The 18,237-nt window shown below is 35.0% G+C and overlaps 1 protein-coding gene across 7 annotated transcripts in view; it reads left to right on the forward strand.

Moving 5' to 3' along the window:
- The window catches only part of by (focal adhesion protein tensin), a 203,418-nt gene that overhangs the window by 91,587 nt on the left and 93,594 nt on the right, over positions 1-18,237 (forward strand). The window lies entirely within an intron of this gene.

Below are 18,237 nucleotides of genomic sequence, written 5' to 3' on the forward strand. Positions count from 1 at the left end.
TCTTCTCTCGCCACGATATGTGCTTTAGATATTTAAATCACGGTGTCCGTTCCATTCTTGACTGACGATCTCGAATCGCGGATTAATCCCGCCTCGCTCAAGGTAATCCTTGGGGGTTCTTAACAGCCTCCAAAGAGAGAATATATCCATATAGTGCTCGTAGATCTTCTTTGATGTTCAGGTTCTCAACGCGTCAGCCTTGATGTTGATCCTTGTACCGATGTGCGATTACAATTGATAAGGCTAGTGGTAACCGCGATGTGCCGTTGTAAAACGAGAACGTTGCTAATGTAAACACATATTTCAAGATTGCCACTTAAATAAATATACGTTAAATAGATACTCGAATAATATATAAAAAATCATAGATTATTAGGTATATTTTAAAATCGGTGTATGTATAAAGACAGATTGATTGTAGACTGAACAAAAATGATGTTACATCAATTATTATAATTGAAAATAATTTTGTTAATTCAATAACATTATTAATGAAATAAAGATGGCATGCGTTTGTTTTAATAAAAATTAGTTTAATTAATGCTACAATATTATTGGATCAATAAAATTATTGTTTTTAATTAAAAAATAATGCTGTTTATATAACATCATTTTTTCAGTGTATTTCTATTTTATTTTTATTTAAATTATATTTATATTTATATTATACACACTACATGTGTGTACATTTTTTAAGTGTTTCAAGTCGCTGAATTTTCTAAAAAAATTAAATGTATAAAAACAAATTTATGTCATCTGCCGCATTTAAATTTAAACATTATTTTTTTTTAGAGATTGACATTAAATTATTTATTATTATTAGAAATATAAAAGCGCAAGGAGTTGTTGCAAAGCTGGAAATCAGGGAAATTACGAAAATGTCGAGGAAATTAAAAAGAACGGGAAATCAAGAAGTCAGGGAATTTCGTGAAATTTTCAGGAATATAAAATTCTCGACTTTAAAGAAGACTAATCACACGCTATTAATCTTCTTTAAAATGTACATCCTACCTACACAGTTTTGATATCAACAATTATGGTAAATGCAAGCAGTATCAGCAACATTAATAGTAATTTACATTGCTATATTAAATTGTTTCCTCAACCAAATATTTGACGATTTCTAAATCAAAACGGAAATATGAAGAATTTTAAAATATCATTGAATTAGGAAATATCATGAAATTTTGCTGAAAATCAGAGAAAAATTATTATGGAAGAATAATTATTGTGGCAACCCTGAAGCGTAATTTAAAACATTATTATACTGAAATCTCTAAGCAATGTTTTACTACGATAAAATCCACAAGAAACACGGTTTTCCAAATAAATAGCCAATTTGCATTTACATCGAAATATCCGAGGTAACGTTATATATCATATCTTTTTCGTATCTGTGACATGCAAATTCTTCTCGGTGTTGCCGTTAGACGTGCAAATGCTCTGGTAGGGCAAATGTCTGTTATGTATCAAAATGGCGTTCCTTCTTCCCTCGATTTCTCTGTCTTCTGTCGACCCGCTCCTTCCTTCCCCGTATCGCCCGTCGCGATTTCTTCTTGTTGCGTTCTAAATTCGCCGCGCGGCGTGCGTATGTATGTATATAGCTCTAGCGAGGAAGAGAAATTCCTGACGTCTCTCTTCGACGGCGGCTGGGATGCACTCGCGACGTTTACGCAGGATGCAAGGCCCGGTTTCTGCCACGGTTATTGCTCAACATCGGCAGAAGAACCGCATGCGGCGGAAAGCAGTTCAGTTTAGGTTTAAAGTGCTCCAAGCTGTCGTGTGTTGCGTGAGAAGCATTACGATCTCACCTGGCGAAATAGCGGCGTGAATTCTCAGCATCAATAGTGTCTGAAATTGCGATGGAAATATTTAGAGCAATTCGAATAGATGTAATTACTTGGATTTATCTATGGTGATAAGATTGTGAAATTGCGAAGGATTGAACGTTAGAAAGCTGGCGAGAAGATTCTTTGTTTAAGTTTCTATGTGTGCTCTCAATTCAGTAATTTTTTGTTCTTTAATATCACGACATTACTTACTAGTAATGAAAATATATATACTTGATTTTTCAACTCGCCGCTAATCGAGCCACTAATATAGTTTTACAATTTTATCATTGCAAGATTAGTGATGTGGCAAATAGGTTTTGCGATATCCTGCTTTGTAATTATTTTATTTTGTATCATATACGTTTGGTTTACGTTTGATAGAAATGTCGAGCGTATGAAATATATTTTGTCGCAATATTTAGCATAACAGTTATTGCAGTTTAGCAGCACGTATTAATTATCACTGCCAGAGAAAAGCATTGATAACATGCAATCTCTCGAGTTGCCTGTTTATCTCTCGGATCGACGATGGTGATAAACGAGAATTGATATACTACTATTGTCTTCGGTGATCTTGATATTTCTGGAGCAAATGAGAATCTCGTGCGTGACTATACTACCGTACATATCACGAACATGTATTTTACATTATACTGTTCTGCGAGACCAGAAACACAGTGTTGTAAGACTGAGCGTAATTTTTATGTAGCGACTCGCGATTCTAGGGAGGTCATGTTTGAATAAGAAACGGTATGAGAGGGGGAAGCGATAAGGCCCATGCTCGATTAGATAACGGCCCGTGACAGGTACGGTACTGTTTGCGCGTCGAAGAATGCCGCTTTTGCATGCAGCGAGCAACGCTGGATTTTCTTTTAACTTGGCTCTGCGACGTTATATTCTCCAATTTCAATCTTGCTCACAGAATTAGAAAGTGACAAAATTGCACGAAACAGAATATGCGAACGTTCTATTTCTGATCTCTTTAGTATTGAACTCTGGTATTGGAATTTTCATTTGCCGAATACGCATTGTGCACGAGAGCAGACAGAACCTCGATAAAGTATCCCTGGCGACGTGCCAGCCATGAAGGAAAAAAGGAGATGAACTCTTTGCTCATATGCGCACGTAATGGCAAATGGCAAAAATGGAAAGCGGTATTGATTATCATACGTCATCCTCGCTTTGCAAAGAAATCGATAGCTCTGCTTTCGTTACTGACCGGATATCTCACGAGTCTTATCTTCTTCGACAACGAGGAAAACTATGTTTGACCATTGATGTTAAATGTATTGATTCTTGATAGTTTATTTTACGTCATGTATCTAAGTGCTCTTCGCCAAACATTTAAGTTTAATTTTAATATAGTTCTGAAATAAGTTTCATGCTCAAACATTTGTTGAAGATTGAATAAAGAGTGAGAAAAAATTGTAAAAGATCAACTTTTAAAAATATTTCATATATTTTTAAAATAATATTTATCTTTTTACTCGCATAAACTAATAAACTGGCACAGCATAATGATATTGAGAACCCCTATGCTAAAATATAGTGTTAGGTCTTCTTATTTCTATTGTAAATGGCAATTTGTTTCAATGAACATGAGTGACAAGTGAAATCCGGCCTTGGAGTGTCAAATGCGAAGAAGCGTGTGAGCAATGAGACATACGACGTAGATCTTTAAAGATCTATCTTAAACATAATAAAAATACTAATATTTAATATTTAAAGAGCAGTCTTATAAGTTTAGTACACGATGCAGGGCTACAACTGATTGCTTAATCTCGTAAAAACACGAGAAATAATAGAGGAATTTAATACTTAAAGATAATAATTAATTTTTTTTAGTAAAATACAAGATTGGCGAACATTGACTATGTATCACTAGCACGAAAGAATTAATTCGAGAAAATCGAGAGTGTTTGAAAGTGAGGTAATTTCAGCGAGATAAAGTAAAGTAATAAGAAATTTAATGGGGAAAGATCCATTAGACTTTAACAATATTTAAACTTTAATAATGGAGATGAAAGGAAAGATCTCTTAATAATTAATCAAACGATGTAAATGGTATACTTATACCATCATTAACGAGTACCAGCGGTATAAATCTATCATTGCTTGAAGACGGGAAAATTTCTGTCGCAGGATGGAATATGAAAAAGACGTAATTTCTCCCAAGCTTCTCACCTTGTTGAACAAATTATGTACAAGCCGCCGAAGGGTATCATGCCAATAATTTTTTATCGGCAATACGCGACGGGATGGGAAAGGGTGTGCCCCGACGAGGATTATGGTGACAGGAACATCCACAGCGTTATAAATTCTCCGGTAATTGTAGCCAATTAATTGGCATGCAAATGAGATGAAGCGCAAATCACCGGGAATGGAGGCGGATCCATTCATCTGGGAGCGATCCTCGAGTGTCCTCCTTCATCCGGCGAACTTTTCACTCGTTTCTTCACAATCGTCCACTTAGTTGACCGCGGTAGCAGTTACGTAGAATCTTCCTTTCTTCCTTTTTTTTTTTCTTTTTTCGAAAAAAGCTCCAAGAACGCAAGTAGTCGCGACTCGCCAAGGTCGACCTCCAAAATTCACAAACGTGCCGAAATAGTCTTTCCAAGAATTTTGTCGTAGAAATGTGCATCTTACACAATCACGTATATCATGAATTAAATGATTAGTGTATGGGACCATTTTTATATATCGTCCCTTTACTTCAAAAGTGATATAATTAAAAGAAATTAAGTTTCCCAGGAAAGAAAAAAATGTTTTCAACTTGAAAATTATTGCCTAATCATCAACTAACATAAAAAAAGAGAAGATATACTTTTAACATGATTAAATTTCATTTTTATTATTTTCGTTTTACTCAAAAGATTTTCTTTTTTAAGTTTTATAACGATTTTGATTATTTTTCTATTTTATCAGTTCATTTTTGATGATCAATAGAGGGATACCGTTTGTTTAATTCAGTCACGGTAATAACTTGAAAATCGCACTTTTAAGTTGTGTAGTAACTTTTGAAGTAAAGAAATAATATTTAGTATGGTAGCAAAATTTAGTATAGTAATAATAATAACCAGTTAAGTTGCGGACAATATAATTATAACAAATTATTATACCAGAAGCTACACTTTTGACTAATATTCGTCTAATATACACGTATACATACTTTTGTAATTTTAAATAACCATTTGTAATATAGATCTTATATTTAATTATATACAATAAAAAATCATGAGACGCTCGATAGATAAAAAATGATCATTGTTTTGTAGTTGGCAAGTTTAATATTAATTGGAATTAAGCCTGATTAAAATGTGCTCATATTTCATTGATATACACGCAGCAATTAATTATAATGCTGAACGTGCAGTGAACGTGCGCAGTTAATTGTAACATGTAGCTTGTGAGGGAATAAAGAGCTGTAGTTGTTACGTATGTATGTAACATATACATGTATACCCCACATTCGTATTTGTTACGACGCCAGTGTTATTTGCGACAACGAAGAAATGGAATATTGAATGAAACCGAGCGTGTCTGACAGATTACGGCACGACACAATATCGTGAATTAAATACTCGAATGTAAGCGAGCCGCTGTCGCCCGGCGCCAGAGCGATTTCGAAAAACCAGTTTTACGACCTCTAATAATCATTTCCTCGCCAAGAGGACCCTTGCCGAATTTAGTGTCTACGTCATCGTGATCTTTCTGTTGATCGCGTGACGTAAGCGCTCGTTCTAAATTCCATGGGCGTTCGCTGCCACAGGATTTTGCGGCCGCTGCGGAAAGGACGGAGTTTCACAAACAGTCGGACTTTCCTGAGTTACATTCTGTAATACGCGAAAGTCGGATGCCTCGAGCGAGGAAATGGGAAACGCCGGGAAAGTCGTGCTCACCGGTCGGTCAACCACAAAAAGCACGCGCAAGGAAAGTGAAAAAGTTGCAGAAAAGACTACTCTAGCTTGGCTACATCCCCTCCCTTTTCATTTCTTTTTTATAGTCACAAAAAGTCGACGTTTTCTTTTACCATTTATGAAATGAATTTCTAATGATCATTTTTATCTTAATTCTTTCCTTAAATCTTGTAATATATCGAATACAATTGTAATTTTAGTATGTATATAAATATAGAAGGAATATATGCATATATTATATATAAAGATATATGAACAAATATAATAACTATTTACGAATAAATGGTACGTTTGCGGTTTTCAGCTTATGGTAATTTCAAAAGCATATATCTAAACTGCAAATACCTTAGAGTGCGATATACGTGTAGCCGGAAGACAAATTCTTATCCGTGCATAAACGTAATGGTTATTCATAGTTTAAACAGAGAGAAGTAACGCACGGCTGTAAAATCTCTTAGTATTTTATCCGAATTCCCAGTTCGCAATATATAGTCCCTCCCGTTCTGTGAATGAAACCAGGAACCACTACAAACTTGGCAGTTTTTACCGAGTTAACTCTGGATTACCAACACTAATGTTTCACAAGTCCTCTCTCTCTTTCTTTCTCTCTCTATATATATATATTATATATATCTTTCATTCATTCTTTCTTTTCGTGTTGAAATCGTCCTCGCTCGTAAGGAGCTCATAAACGACTTGCATAAAATTGATTTGCCACGCTCGACAGCGAGGTGTCTCGCCTCGAAAACCGGACTATGGAATTTCGAGATTCGCGTCACGGCGAGGTTGTCAAGAAGGAAGATAATTACGATCGCAGAATAAATTATAACGAAGGCGGCGTGGAGTGGGCGTATCGAGCGATTTCGGCGCTTCTTTGGCGCTTTAAGGCCTCATTCCTGCGACTTAAGCCGGTTTCGTAATTGTAATGTGACCGAAGTGTTAACCTGTCCGCTTCGATAATGTTGTCTTTGTTAATTTGATCTTCTGGAATGAATAAACGTGTAGTCGGTCGAGAGATCAGTTTGACCGTAGTTAATGATTTCTTGATGACGACTAATCGGTAAGCTCCTTGTTTTTTTTTCAGATAATTATATATTTATCGGGGGGGATAACAAAATTATATTTATAATTAAGATAATTGTAATGACAATTTTTTAATACTGTTTTGTTTATCATAAATTCATATTTATACAAATTTTTAATTAAAATTATTGAGGACTTTCATGATAAAATTTATGAGTAAAAACATACCCAGCTTTTCATTTATTAAAACTTAACTTGTATCATCTTTTGAACACAATAATGTTACTCCTCATGTTATTCATTTTAATACTCATATTCATTCTAATAACTCTCGAAAGTTTTCGAGCTGTTCAATTGGAGTTATGGATTGTTTCCATCATATATTTGAACGTTACACAATCTCGACAAAGTCATTTCATCGCAAAAGGATTTACGAGCTTCCCTATGGTTAATGTGATCGCAATTGGGTTTTATTGGCACGAGTATTGTGGAGCTTCACTCAAGTGTCTGACATTCGTCATTAATCAGGCGTCACGATACATCGGGACAAAGAACGGAAATGTCACAGGTGTGTAAATACGCGCGATGGCAAAAGGGAATCCTTTTAGCAGTCGAAGACACGGGCCACGCACATTATGTTACGCATGTAAAAAGCAATGGCATGTTCGTGCGTATTGTAGGTTTGTGGGTTACACGACGGTCGGTCCGAACACAATTATTCGGCGTGCACGACGAGCCATGCTAATGAATATTGATGTGCCTCGCCAGTACGCTCCGCTCGAGGTCAATGCATTAGCATTATTAACACTTCAGGGCATCGAATCGCGCGGTCCGGCACGACGAAAGAGAAAATACGCCCCGTGATTTCCGTGGCGTTTCCTTTTTCTTCGCGTCAAACATGTGGCCGACCCAGCTCATTTCTTTTTCACTTTTCATGTATATTTTTCGTCTTGATGCGTTTATTGTTAATTTTGAATAACTTTTTTCGAAAGATTAGTTTCTTGGTCGAGCGAAGAAAGTTAAAAGGATAATAACGAATGTAATTCCCGAAAGCGGTATTTGGTCTCCCATGCGGATAACTTTTTGTTCTGCATTTTAATGAGATCTACGATTATACTGTACTAACCATTGTCGCTGTTGAAAAACGAATATTGGGGTGTGCTGAAACGCTTACTGTCGGCCATTCTCGCATTTTATCGATCACCTTTAAGCAGTACTTGGGAGTTTTTTGTTTTGAGCCCGCAGTTAACTTTTCTGCAGAGACGTCTGCCGGTCGTTAAACGATTAAATGAGGAGAAACGTCCAGTGAGAGCTTTTCTTGGATCGCTCCAGGAGCTTTGCCGATAACTTTAGTTCAAAATAACTTCTTAGGTTTTCTAAGGTTTTCTTCAAGGCTAGTTCTCAAAAAGGGGTATTACACTGTAAAATGATTTTACCGAGGAATTATATCTATGTTGAACACGTAATTTTGCGATGAAAAGATTCATTTATCTGTTTTGAAATTACTTTCATATTTTATCTCTAATTCTGTTATATTCATTTATTATATATTCTCGCGATTGATTGATATAGCCTAGAAATTATATCTCCAGAATGGATTCCCGCAGGGATGACTGATCCGCACGGTCATTTGGGCTTAGGGAATCCACGAACCTGAGCTCAATGTACTGCGAATATATATACGTACATATATATGTATATACACGTACATACTGGTATGTACGCTTTTGAGTGATAGTGCAATGTTGAAAAAAAGTACACCGAGGAAAAACGTTGCTATTCAAAAAGATATAAATAGTTGATTCAACTAAATACAGCGATCAAGGGCTGTCAAGCAAATATTTGTTAATTCAAACCGATAACATGTTGACACGACTCACATATATGTAACTTAAATATATAAATACTTGAACTAAATAATTACTACGAACATAGTAAATTTAGTCAAGTTAACAACTTTTTTCTATGTAGAAGCAACATATATTCTAATATAAGAGAAAAAAGAATAAATGAAGATCTAAATATAAAATCTAAATATAAAATGAAGCATTTTATTGAGTCAGAAACAAATAAAAAGTTATAATAGAAACATCATAAAATGAAAAAAATTTTAAATGGGTTTCATATAATTTATGTAATTCATGAACTCTCTCTCCATTCATAGTAAAGTAACCACACAGCATACACTATAAGTGTTATTTATAAACGATTCTTTCTTGTCGATGTATCTCTTTCATGTCAGTTTAATTTCTAAGAAAAATGAACTTAAAATATATTACAAATATTGATTTCTCTTTTCTTGTGCCGAGCACCGTGATCACATGCGCGCGTTATTGAAATTGAACTGTAACTGATCTCTTTATTAAATTTGTTGCAAAACGATTCAAGCAAGAACAGTAAATAACACTATTTTCAAAGAGAATCGAAGACGAAATAAAACAGTAGATTACGGCTGACAAACACAGCCAATAATTGCTTTGCGACAAATGTCGATGCAAAAGAAGGAAAATAAATGCTGGAAGAAAAATAAATGCGAAGTGCCGTGTGAATAAATCAAACAGTTTGGGACTGGCCGATGGTAATGGATCGCCTTGACTTGCCCCTGTGAAGTACTGACACGGAAATTTGACAGCAGACTGACAGTGCCGCTCCCAAAATGCCCGTCAGACGGTCTAATCGTATTAAATTGTTTTGTAATCTGTCTGTTGGTTGCGTACCCATGTTCTGACGCTGTGCTTCATGCTGCGAAAGGATTCTTAAATAACTTACTCGTTCTGGAATATTATAATATATTTATATTCTGCTATTCTTATATTATACATAATATTATTATACTTTTTTATTAATTTATTATTGAAATATAGTTTTTAATGACTGACGGCATTTTTAATGATTATTACGTAAACATTTTTTGAAATATAGTAAAAGAATATCAGTAGAAATTTTCCTATCAAAAATTACTAGGATCAAGCGGGATAAAGTTTCGTTATTTCGTTTGCTTGCGCAGATTTTATTTACGATAAATATGCGTGGTAACGTTACACCGACCTGCCTCACCTCGAGCTACACGCAGGCTGTTATTTAAAAGATCTTAACAAATGGTTAGTCAGGTCGGGCTCCTTATTATCCATGACTCCTTGGAGCGCCATAGGACGCTAATTGCAAACTTTCATTACGAGTCACGCTCGACTCGACGGATGCAACGCTGATCGCGATAGGCTTCCGCGAGATTCTAGGAGGTACGAGCGAGACCCCAGATGAGAGAAAGAGAGGAGAAAGGAGCGCCTAGAGCGTGATAAGTAGCGCTCTACGCTCATAAATATTAAGATACTATTCCACCTAAGTCGATATAGAAATATTTATTGCGAGTCTGTCGCAGTACACACGTAATATAATTGTTGTATTAGCCAGAAGTGGTAATAATGCTTGCCGACATTAAGACGATCGTAAACAGTATCTAAGCAATAATTTCATATAAAACTGAAAACGATAATTCTACCTTGTGAGGTTACTGTTTAATACAAGCTTAATTTATAACTGTAGTTATTGTTAAAGTTTTGTTAGAGAAAGATATTCCAGCAGCATAAGCATTAGCTTTAAAAATAATACTTTATTGTTTGCAATGTCTGAAATAATAATTTCCATAACACAATACCTGACTTTTATAATCATACTGATATACAAGATATTTATAAATACAATGTTATAGATTATTAATGTCAAATTATACCCAGTTTAAATTATTTTTAATCCACAGATTGCTTTTCCTATCTAATATATCGTTTATTTGCGACTAAAATAACGACGTTCAACAATTTAATTCAAGAAAACATTAAATTTGACTCAAATTTAATTTATTATTACTATGTGGATGATGTTTACTTTGAAATAAACCGCAGAAATGGATTGATTTACACAAATGAAGTTAAACAACAGAAAACATAACAAAATGTTATTTGACTCAACAGATCGAGTTACCATTTCTGCTTTGACATCTAACAGATACTCGCGGTATTTATGTTTTAATAGATTTTAATGGAATATCTCGATTCATTTTGCGAATTGCAAAAATATGCAAGTGCAGTGCCCCCGAACAGCATCGTTTATCTTAATCTCAACCCTATTTTTAGCTCCGGAAGGGAATACACGCGCTTCTCGTCATTGGTGATCCTATACCGCCGCCGCGCTGCGTCGATAATCACGATGATCGATCATTCGCGGCTCGACGGATGCACGCACGCATGCACGCATCGATTAGGGGCCGCATTTCGCGCCTGCACGCTGCCGCGTGCGTGGGCGATCCGCTTCGGAGCAGCCGCCGATGCACGCGCGATGCACACGACGTGCGACGTGCACGTGTGTTCGTGACTCACGGTAGGCATTCTCGTGCGACAAACCGGTAACCAACGCGGCCGTTATACCGCGAACACCGCGGCCACTTTGTCCCCGACGGTGTCTTTCTCTCGGCCCCGCCTCGCGCCGCGCCGCTCTTAAACTCGCGTTTACAAGTGTCGGCGGGCGCGAGGATTCACGCCGCTTGTCACGCTGTACGTCCGCGAGCGGAACGGATGGATTTAGGAGAGAAAGAGCGAACTGCCAAGGTCGATGGAGATTGTGTGCGTGGCCGTTCGACTCTTTCACCGTTCTATGATAGATTGCGTAGGTACGTCCAATATTGAGGGTGAAGCAGGACATTTTCTATCCGGGAGGCATGTTATGAATTTAGTTTGTGAGATAATTTGCGACTAGCATGGATTTATCTGCGAAATATGTGAGAGAGTCATAAACACAATTGCGGAAAATTGAACGTTTTTATGAAATGGTAATTCTCGTGGAATATGCGTTTCAATTGCGCATGTTAAATTAAGTTGACTCGAGATGTCTTGATGATTCGTTATTGCTAGTCGTTGACATTTATTAGCTCTAGACGTTGCAAATTTATCATAAAACGTTGGTTGTAATATCAGGAATAATGACGCAAAACTGTAATCACGTCATATCGAAGAAATAATAAGTTAATACTAGTAGTATTGAAGGTAACATGTAGAATAAATTTATTGTACTATCGGCTGTAATATGAAGAATAATAACACAAAATTGTGATTACATTATGTTGGAGAATAATAAATTTTAAAAGTCGGCTGTAATATCAGGAATAATAATATAAAATTATCATATCAGAAGAATAATAAATTAATATTACTGATAGCATTGAAGGTAACAGACATTAGTTAACTTTTACGTGCTCCTCTTTTTTTGTAAACTGCAGTATGTAGAATACACTTCGTCACAATGTTATTTTTTCGTAAATATTGCTGTTTTTTAACGTTACAATGTTTCCTACACAATTTAATTTATATTAATTACAGGCATCTTTCGATTACATTGCGAAGTGAACTTTCGCTTTTAAATCACTTATCGATATCTAGAGATTAATAAAAGTATACGACACAACGTATAGCAAGAAATTCGCCGTTAGTTCGTAGAAATGTTTCGCCATTTATCAACGATTCTTTCCTTAGTTAATTTGTTAATGTCAGAGTGGATATCACAAAGTTAACCCACGAGTCCATAGAATTCCACGAACGCGCCGCCGTTTGCGCCTGTTAAATTAACGATATATTCCAAGTATTACTGAATTGTTTCCTCGAACTGTATAGGGGTCTAAATACGACTAAAACTCGGTAAAACTTGTCCCTTTTGTGCAAATATTGCCATGTATGTTTGACATTGATGAAGTATAATTCTCGCTGAATCGAAGTGGAAGTGATACGAAATTCGTATTTGTTACTATCCTTTTATAACCCTTTCTACATTTGCGTGTGTACATATTTTAGGCTTTATTGCGTATGCGCAAGAACAATGACGCAGTAAATTATGAAACTAAATTACACTATAATGCATGCATAATTACTAACAAGTATACAACATTTCATAAAGGCTATATTGAAATGATTTTACATAATCCCATGCTATTATATATAATTGCTGTACTCTTCACTTTAACAACTATTCACTGCAACAACAGTGCAGTATATCACGCTCAAGAGAAATCTGAAAATTAGACTATGAGCTTATAGATAGACTTAACGATAACAAATTTCTAAGAGGATTGCTAAAGTAAATTTTAGTCACGCTTAAAAATAACCACCGAATTAAAAAACACTATATATATAAACATTGCTTGTTAACTATTTATATATATATGTATAGTTATAATAACATTAATTTTAATTTTAATTTAATATAAAGCATCAAATTACTCATAACAGGTAGAACCATAGAATTTTTTTGGGAGGAAGGAAGAGAAGTGCATATTAATTTTGTTTCATGTAAACAACAATTTTTAACAAATTAATAAATTATAAAAAATATTCATGATAATATTTTTTTCTAGGAAATAACATTTAAAAAATTCAGAAAATTGCTTAGAAAGATTGTACGAGTTGCTAAATATTACGAGAAAAATATGATATTAAAATACAATTAAATAAAAAGAAAGAGAGATGTAATAAATAAAACGAAGGAGAAAAGGTACAATTGTATTTTTTATAAATTAAAAAAAAAAAGAGATAAAAAAAATATTTCGGAGAGAGAATTTGAATCCCTCAAACCCTTTCTCTTACAAGACACATTCATGGATAGAGCAATAGTTCCAGCTTAACCAACAATTCAGGACTTGTTCTAGCCTAAGCTGTCGTCTGCAAAACCGCTAAGATTCCATACTTGAACAGTGCCATGGCGACGTAAAATTACGTACAAAGCTTCTATGATGCCAGGAGAACCACCTGGTGATAGTATATATACATTTGTCCCGTCGCGGTCGGTGCAGTACTTAACACCAGGCGGAAGAGAAAGTCACGCTGCTGTCTCCTGCCTTTTTCTATTCCGTTGAATACTTTTCGCCTTTCAAGTTTACGGTACCTTAACAGGCTTACGAATCGAAGGTAGCGTCCAACGGGATAGAAGCGTTCTTGTAAAGGGAAGAAGACGCGTGGGTGCGCTTAACTCCTATTCATCTTACATCGCCGAAGAAGTCGTCAACCGCCCTCTTCGGCGTTTTACGACTGTTGGGTGTAAAGCCGGTATTTAACGCTAGTAAATCATTTGAACGCTATGGACTTTTATGATGGCTAATGATCGACACCGTGCTGGATGCATCCGACGCCGCGGTGCGGCGTCGGCTCTCACGCGCATGATTACAAGTGAGATATTTGCATGTATTAGACTGAGATGCATACAATTAAGTCGTGTGTACTCCAGTTAAGTACGACTTCGTCTGTAACAGTATGATAGGAATTACCTCTTGTCATTATCGTTTACTTACTGCTATTATGTTATCGGGGATTTCTCGCGTGCATGCACACACGCGATTCGTCATGTCTTCGAGAGGAAATGATGCAAGTTACATGTAGGGTGTTTTAGAAATTGCATACTTTGAGTCTATCATAAGGATGCTCTTGTTTGTTATCTCTGACGAGCCTCTTGGGCCTTCTCCTCCTTGAGCAAAAATTTTACTGAGCGCAAAATTTTTCAACATTGTTTAACCCTTAGTTCACACGATAATTTTCCTTTGTTACACGATCCTTCATTACACGATGGATTATTCTTCATGTTACAGGTTAATTTTTATTTTTAACCTTTTATAAATATACAAAAATCATACTTACAGATATATAAAAATTATTAAGTAATTCTTTACATATAATTTAACATCTGCAACAAATATTTATAAAGTTTCAAAGAAAAGAAAGAATTAACAGATCATTATTTTTTGCCTGGTGCTTCTATAATATTTTAAACAAAAGTAATGAGCGAGACAGAAATAACCTATAATTGTGTGTACTAACAATTCTGATTTTTATGAAACTTTTTATACACATAAATTATATAAATAAATAAATTTATAAAATTTTATTAAAATTTATAAAATCCCAGTTAATACGAGAAAATGATTTTAAAAAGTGAAATCATCCCTTATAGGTAAAACTGTTTTTAGCTGTTTTGTTATACCTCAGAAATTATTCGAAATAACAAAAAACTTCTAATACAATAATTTTATAATAAAATTATTTTTATTTATCTATGTCAATAATATTTCTTAGAAATAATTTTAAAGATATGAATTTTGAAAAAAATTATTTTAGAGTTAAGTTCCGGCATTAGACATATTTTCAACTTAAATCTTTTTAATGAAATATATTAATATATTGCATAAAGAGAGTATGAAAAAAAATTATTATTATGGAATATATATATAAATATTTACAAGCTTTTATATTCTATTAAATTTTTTCACACATGTAGTGGGATAAATAATATGCGAGGATAAGTGTAGCAGCGCGGTGGATTAAAAAACAATATTTAATCGTCGCGCTTTCTGCTGTAATGATCCGCGACTAAAGGCGAGAAATTTTATGCCGAGGTTCAAGAATTTCTTCGGCTCGTTCGTCTCGCCAATTAAGAAGAGACATGATATCCAATGCGAGATCTCGCAAGATAACGAAGCTCATTTGCCACACGACGCCGCGCCGCAAAACGCGCGGTTTCCCAGTAACGCGCGCGACGCGATTTGTCCACTTTTGTTTTCACCTTTCTCGACCAGTTATGCTAATTTCATCTCTCTCCCCCTTCCTCTCTTTCCCCAACTGTCAACGATAATATTAGATCATTAAATCGACGTTGTCCGCGCGCATCCGGTTGCAATCCCGGCCCTTGTAGCCGAAGATGAAAAACGGCGGATTTGAAGGCACGTTTGGCGCGGTGTATGCAAATATTTCAGGCTTGTACCTACGTCGTGTTAAGTGATTTTTAAGTAACACGATACGTGCCGCTCGCGGAACGTAGCCCGAACATTATCGTGCAATATCTGATGTGAGAAATTCTCTACAGTCTACCTGATTCCGATATTTTAAAAAGAAAATCTTGCGCAATTACTAAATCTTATGCTACTTATTTTATAGAGAAATTTGCTGCGCAATTATGCTACTATGATTTATATATTTATATTAGAAGAATTTCTAACGGTAGTTCGCATGCATTTCTCTATACATTATTTGTATTATTTTTGTGATATTATATGGATTAGATGATATTAAGATATGTTAGAGATACTCAAAATTAAAATGACAATATTTTGTAGTTAATAAAGCACTCTGTTTGTTTAATAAATTAATTGGGTAAAATCATATAGCTCCTTCACTTCAAAAGCACAACTCAAAAAACATGAATTTCAAATTATTGAATGAGTAAAACGCTATCAATCATAAAAAATTAATTAACATTATATATCGTCAAAATTGTCATAACTCAAAAATGGTATTTAAAAAATAGTCTTTTTTAACACAAAAATTGTCAAACGAAAATAAAACAAAATGAGATTTGATGTTAAAAATATGTATTCTTTTTACTTATATATTATTATATTTGATTAATCAATAATTTTTGATCAAGTAGAAAAATAACTTTTCCCTTTTTTTTTTGGGAAATATTTTTTTGAATGTTGTCATTTTTTAAGCAAGAAAGCTATATGTTCACCACTTTTATATTTTTATTATATGCATAGCTCTCAAAGCATGTGTAACTAAAATGTCATGTAAAAATAGATAATGTATGAAACGTTTAAAAAGAATTAGCGTAACGCAATAGTGCGCGTTTTTGATTGGCCCAGCGATCACGTCTTCGCCATGATCTCGGCGACCTTGAAACTGTGGCTACCACAACATCGGCGAATAACCTCAACTGGCCTCATCCCTTCGTCTTTCCTCATCTCCCCTTGTTCGCCCACCAATCTCATTCTACGTTAGTCCGATCTTAAGCATCTTTCACACTGAAAATTTCTACTAAATGTTTTAAAACGCAGTAAAAAGCGATGTATTTTTTGTATGACGTAATAACAATGTATATATACAGAAATTGTGTATTAAAAAATTTCTAATCATTTTATAAAAATTATATTAAAATTTGTCAACATTTTTAACATAAATGTAACAAACTAATGTGTATAATGTCAAAGACGTATACACGGTAAATTGGTCCTTCGGTAAAAGCATCTTTGTGACTGGTACTCCAGCAATTCGTTGGCCGTCAAGTGTAATTGAAAGCTTTTTTCCGTTCCTCTCGATATACCGCATATATATATTCAAACACTTTAACATGCTGAAACAAAGTGCTCTTACATTGATGAGTGCTTTAGAACGGTGATGAAAAGCAGAATGCCTTGGAGTATAGCATATGTTCTGTAATTTACAGTATTTACACAATAGTCACGTGTTAACACAGGACAATCTATATCCTTAAGTTTTTCGATTTTCAGCTTATTAGTTGCTTATTAAATTAGTATATATATATATATATATATATATATATACTCTTTGACAAAAAAGTTACGGACTCGCAGTACATTTTAAATATTATCATGTCGCATCTTGAGATAAAAATACGTACTGCAAGCTTTGCCATTTAGAACCGTTATAGCATTCTGATGCGAGTATTGTTCCATTATTCCGCAATCAGACTAATTTCATGTAGGCTTAATCCAAAACAGATTATACAAGCGCATGTTCGACGCAGAACGTAGTTGAGAGAGAACGGTCATAATATCTTATTATTATCTCTTGGCAAGTGAACTAGATGATAATCGATTATTTATAAATTTTAAATGTATTTTAAAATTTCAGACTTTTTAGAAATCGAAACGATTAACGATGGAGTTCGATATATATTCGTCAGTCATTACGTAACTTCCGCAAGCGTGCGTATATGGGTCAATGAGACGATCAGCATCGGCGCAACTCCCCTTATCGATCGATGGCTTATCGAGAGTAAACACGGAAAGACTTCATAGTACTACGAAGATAAGGGATCGTCTACATCGTCGGACGTCCATTCATTCCGCGTGAATGCTTGTTTTAATTAGCCGGCTTTGACTGTGTTGATTAAAGAGAGACGAAGCTTATCACTCGCCGTTGGGTTAACCGGATGTTGTGGAATCATTGTTTTACAATCATTATTTTACAGCGTCCTGTGCAGGACTCGTAAAGTTAGTCTCGAATCGAGTTACGATCTAGCTGGTCTGCACAGGACGTTGGAACTATTGACTATTGCGGAAGACATAAAGAGACGGTGTAAGGGTCTTATATAAGATTCAATATGATTGATTCTCTTTTTGGAAACAATTTCGTGCGCTTTCTGGAACATCTTTCATGTAACTTCAAGTAAGAAAAGCAGGAAAGGCTCTTGTAACGTTGTCAAGTTAGAGGAAGTGCGCGCATATCCACTTTCTATTTAATAAAATTCATGTCCCCAGCTACAAAGAAGTTTGAAAGAGTAAGGTATCGCAGAATTTTGTGAGAAAATTTTATGAAAACTTGTTGCTCTTTTCACTCTACGGAACTTTTGGTAGACTTCGTATATTCCTCTGGGAATAGAGTTTTGTAGAACTTCCTCTCTTCGTGTGCGTCTTG

Source organism: Cyphomyrmex costatus, unplaced genomic scaffold, assembly GCF_001594065.2.
Source record: "Cyphomyrmex costatus isolate MS0001 unplaced genomic scaffold, Ccosl1.0 scaffold141, whole genome shotgun sequence".
NCBI lineage: Eukaryota > Metazoa > Arthropoda > Insecta > Hymenoptera > Formicidae > Cyphomyrmex > Cyphomyrmex costatus.